General features: G+C 49.4%; 1 long non-coding RNA gene across 1 annotated transcript; it reads right to left on the reverse strand.

The window, feature by feature from the left end:
* Gm39567 lies at positions 1-3,386 on the reverse strand. Its single transcript, XR_872226.1, has 3 exons — positions 3,237-3,386; positions 2,589-2,801; positions 1-682 (listed from the first exon to the last, which is right to left on the reverse strand). It is a non-coding gene; the product is annotated as a predicted gene, 39567 (long non-coding RNA).
* Positions 3,387-5,351: the final 1,965 nt, after the last annotated feature.

Raw genomic sequence — 5,351 nt, forward strand, 5'->3', positions numbered from 1 at the left:
GGTAAGGATTCAAAGGTGATTGAAAAAAAGAAATATAAAGGAAAGAAAGGGACATGGCTGCTCTTGGGTAGGGTGGAGGAGGAAGTTTATTGCAGGTAAAAGTGAGAGCATAGCCAGAGGCAGGCACATCTGGGAGAGCCCAGAGTGGATGTGGCTAGACTGACTGGGGTGTGTGGGGAGAAGGAAAGGGAAAGGGAGAAGGGGAGAGGGAGCCGAATGAAACAGCCAAGAAGCCAAAGGTACCAGTAGGGGCGACTAACCAAAATGTCTGGATTATGGAGGGAAGAGCTTTGGGGGGAAGGGCAGCCTAGCCCCTGGGCAGGAGGATTCAGGGTAGAGGTGTGGTGTGCAAGCCATACCTTATAACGGGTAGGGGCTGAGGGATGCTGGGAAAATCAAGTCCAATTTGATATGTTAGATAGATACTACAGCTTCTTGGTGGGGTTTGAAACTTAACAAAGGGTACCCCAAAGCGTTCATTCTATCTGGGATAATGGAGAGAACCTAAGACAGGACAGCTCAGCAGGGCCTGTGAGCTGAACACTGAGCCTTCCCCATCTCTAGGCACTGAGAAATTTTCCTCGGCTCCTTCAAAGTGCCCAGATGTTTCAGTTCATGGGGAGGTGGTTCCTGAGGCTTGGCTCCTGGGAGCTCCTTCTGCTCAGGACCTGTCCAGGATTTCCTGTGTGGGGGAAAGACGGGAGAAGCAGATAAGTCCTACGGCGTCCTTTCCCGAGTGTGTGAAACTTTCTCCTGGGTGAGTTGGTAGTGCCTTGGCCACGAGCTTCCACCAGGACACATGCTTTATGTGTTTCTGAACAGTCGTTGATGTTCAGAAATGTTAAGGATGACTGAGGCTAGAGATGGAGCTCACTGGCTAGAGTGCCTGTCTAGCATGCACAAGAGTTCTGTCCCCAGCAGCACACACAGGGTCATGCCCATAATCTCAACACTTAGGAGGCAGAATCATGAGAGTCAAGATCCCCAGTGCCCACATAAAATAAGCCAAGCACAGTGATGTCTACTTAACCCCAGTGCTGGGCAGACAGAGACAAATCCCCCGGTCTTACTAGCTAGTCTAGGGTAAGAGAGAAACCATGTCTCAAAAAGTTAAGAATGGACTGGAGAGATGGCTCAGTGTGTCTATCCCATATAGAAGACACATAATCCAGGTATTTTATTCACAAGCTGTAAACCTAGATTGGGCAGGTTTTAGAGCTATACTGATTTACATCCCAGCCATTTGTGCCTTGTTACTTGCTATAACAATGTTACTAATGGAGACTTCTTATTTGCTCATCTTCTCCTCTCTCCCTCCTTTCTTCCTCTTATGATCCTTACCTGGGACCCTCCAGCCTGCTAGCTCAAACTTCACCTCTTTCTATTCTCCCCAGTAATTTTCTGTTGCCAGTTTTATTCCACCAGTAGTTTTAAATTGGGGAGCAAGGTTTACATAGCATCACTTGGTGTACATGACTATCTGCAAATGTGGGGGGGGGGCAACCAGATCTTGGGGGCCAGTGTTTTGCATTTGAATACATCGCAGAATCAGACCAACCCCCAACACCAGAGGACAAAAGTTTGGTTTCCAGCACCCACATCAGGCAGCTTTTGACCACAGTAACTCCAGCTCCTGGGGATCTGATGCCCTCTTCTGGCCTCCATGGGCACCCGCACTCTTGTGCACATACAAACAAATACATTCATATATGTACAATTAAATAAAATCTTTAAAAAATAAACGAAGCAGAGGGTGGTGACCCTCCCAAAGCCTGATGACCCCAGTTTGATTCCCGGGACCCACATGGTGGACAGAGAGAACCCACACCTAACTGTGCTCAGGCAGTGACACACACAGACACACACCCACAAAGTCAAGGTCATCTTTGACTACATAGTGAGTTAGAGACTCGACATACCACACTCTGATGACTGAGCTGCACTGAGGTGCACTCCTAGTATCCTAGTGTTCAAAGATCTGCATGAGCAAGTCATCTCCTGGAGGTGACCCCACGGCTTTCTTGTAAGAAAGTGGGTTTCATGTAAGGAGTACAGCAAGCAGGGTGTGGTGGTGTGTGCTTTTAATCCCAGCACTGAGGAGGCAGAGGCAGGAGGATCTCTTAAATGGCAGGCTAGCCTGGTCTACAATGTGAGTTCCAGGACAGTCAGGGCTACACAGAGAACCACCCTCCAAACCAAAACCAAACTAAACCAAACAAGCAGAAGTAGAGTAAACAGTGATGGCTGTCGCTCAGGGCCCTGTGCTCACCTACACTAGGGAGCTGTCAGAGCCATAAGCTGGCCAAGGAGGTCAGAGCATCTATAGAGGTCTTCATCCTTCATCCCAACACTTGCAGTTGTGGGGCAGTCAAGCCATCCTGTGTATCAAGACAGCCTCTGATAGGTAGAGGTGATTATCAGGGAGATAAAGGCCATTTGGCTCCAGGGGCTGGCCACTAATTCTTTTTACATTTACAGGAAATGGAGGCTCCGGGCCCAGGGAAAATGCCTCTTATTCCTCAGGTCCGGTACAGAGGTCATGTGCCGGGTCAGGCAAGAATATTTTTTCCCTGCCAGGGCTCCATTACCTTTTCCTTCTAGGGGAGTCCACATTGTCCCTAGGACTGAATATCAGTATTCTTCACACACATCTAGGTTCTACTTCCCAACATGCCTTGCGGTTGGGAAGGGCCTCGGGACTGATTCCAGGCATCGAAATGAGATGAAAACTTCAAGGGTGTGTGGTGCTTCCTGGCTTGACTCTTCCGGTTCTATGGCAGTCTCGGAGCATCTCTGACAGACTGTTGAGAGAAGACACCACCACACACATTACCATGCAAACATCACTGCTTGCTGCCATTGTCGTAAAGAGGGAAGCACAGGGTACCTTGGGCACTCTGCCTTTGTGACCCAGGGAGGGATCCTTATAAGCAAAGGCCCTGGAGCAGGGAAACGATTCAAAGATTCTGAGGGAGGCAGTAGGAAGAACCTGCTGTATGGAATCCTGATGGAAAGGTGATAAATTTGCCCTGGGGGTTGGGAGATCCCTCAGTAAAGTCACTGAGAGAAACCAGAAGGGGTCAAGTCTAGAGACAGCAGAAAATGTGTGTATGTCATAAATATATGGATTCTTGGTCCCCATGCCTAGAGCCTTCTGCCTTAGAGGTCAGGCCACCACATTCATCTGAAGTGGGAAGGACATTTGTCCCCTCAGTTACAGCCCAGCCTCGACTCACTCTCAGATCAGGTGGCCTGAACTTTGGTAAGTTTTGAAGCCAGGCAGCCTAGGCTTCTGGTGGGCTATGTGTCTGTCAGGCCAGGCAAACCCTGCCTTCTCAGTGCAGTGAGCGCTTCTTGTGGGCTCGACCCTGGAACAAACCTGCTAGGCCAGCTGCTGGCCTGAGCGATGGGAGGGACGGCTTCTCCCTCACTTCCCTCCCCCAGTGAAGTGGCCTCCCGGGAAGTAGGCTGACCCAGCTGCATCCGTGGGAAGATCTAGCCCCCACACCTCGCCCTGACTGCCCCAGCTGAGGCCACAGGAAATGAGCCTCCAACAGGCACGAGCTGTGAGCCAGAGGACAATGACAGGGGCCGGAAGGCTGTTTGTCCCAGCTAACTTGCTCCCTGGGGTGGATTCCAGCTGCTAGAAACTCAAGATTGAAGAGTCAGTGGGAAAACATAGCCTTTAAAAAGATAAATAAACATTCTTTGGGTGTTAGCTAAACTCGGGGGTCTCTGAAGGCTTTGTGTGGTATGTGGTGTGTGTGTGTGTGTGTGTGTGTGTGTGTGTGTGTGTGTGTGTGTGTATGTGTGTGTAGACAGGTAAGACTCAGAGAATCAGTCTGGTTCAAGCGAAAGCCCCCCACCGTGGCTTCTGTATTCATAAGGTCTGGTCTCATCTCTCTAGCCACTCTTTCTGATCCTGTCACCTACGCTGGTCATTGTTCTCTGTACTGCAACCACCATGGCACTCCCTACAGAGAAACCTCCTTTTTTGAGGCAAAGTCTTGGAATACAGCTCTGGTGGCCTGGGACTCTCTTCCAGGCCTTCAGCTCAGGCTCCCCCTCTTGCCTCCTGGAGCTGGGACCACAGGACTGCATCGCTAAGTCTGGCCGCAGAGTTTCTTAAATCCAAGTCAAGTCCCCCTCTCTGGGCTCTGCAAGCAGCCCGATCCCAGCTCAAGTGCCACCTCCTACAAGGGGCTGACACAACTGCTTCATATGGAACGGTGCCACATAATCTCACTTTCTTTACTACCCATGGAATGATCTGGTGTGTCTGCACATAGTAGGTTCTCAGTGTACATTTGTTGGCTGACTTGTTCAATGCTTACATTCAGACCAAAACGACTCAGAAGAGCCAGGTGTGGTGGTATATGTCTGTAATATACCCATGACTCGGAAGGCTGAGGCAGGAGGATTATGAGATTGAGGCTAGTCTGGACTACAAAATGAGACTCTGTCTCTAAACAAAATAAGAGTCAGGTAGTGCATAGTTGTCATATTAACACTTGAGAGACAGAGGCAGGAGAATCTGAGTTAGAGGGTAGCCTGTACTATTTAGAGAGTTCAAGGCTAGCCTGAGCTTCAGAGTTAGAACCTGTCTCGAAAACACAAACTAAACCAAACAACAACACCCCCCCCCAAAAAAAAACCAACCTCAAAACAAACACAACCCTCCACCTTCAGCACCATCATGACCAACAACAAAAATCCACAACCAAAACACAAACCAAACTGTCTCAGAAAATCCTGGCTTCACTGCATGCCGGTGAACAGTGAACTGACTATCAGGGTCGAAGTTCAGTTAGCCAGGATTGCGGATCTCAGAGGAAATGTTGATGCAGTCTGGGTGGGCAGACACCCAGAAGCTTCATAAAGACAGACGTGTGTCCGTCTGTGAGACTGGAAGAGAACTGCAGAGTAGAATTTAGGGTCTGCTCTTGGGTGGGGAGCAGGAAGGACACTCCCTGTCTGTAGCAATGGAGGGGCAGACATGAGCAACAGCTGCAGGGAAAGCAGTTATTCAAGAGGATGTGTGGATGGAAGCCTTGTATGCCAGGCTAGGTGGTCTGGGCTTGTTATCCCAGGTCAGAGCAGCGAATCTTGATTCTTGGGAGCCGGTTGAAGTTCAACGGTACTGGCCACTGCTCTCCAGGCTAGTACTGGTTGTTTCTGGAAAGCACAGCTGCTTGTAACAGTTCTGGGGAGAATCTGATTGTAACTTGAAAATGGCTATTTCTCTGTCTGTCTGTCTGTCTGTCTGTCTGTCTGTCTGTCTGTCTATGTTGCAAGCTTAGCTTTTAACAGCTGAGCCATGTCTCCTGCCTGAAAATTTTTTGTTTGTTTGT

This window comes from Mus musculus, chromosome 11 (assembly GCF_000001635.26).
Source record: "Mus musculus strain C57BL/6J chromosome 11, GRCm38.p6 C57BL/6J".
NCBI classification, from domain to species: Eukaryota; Metazoa; Chordata; class Mammalia; order Rodentia; family Muridae; genus Mus; species Mus musculus.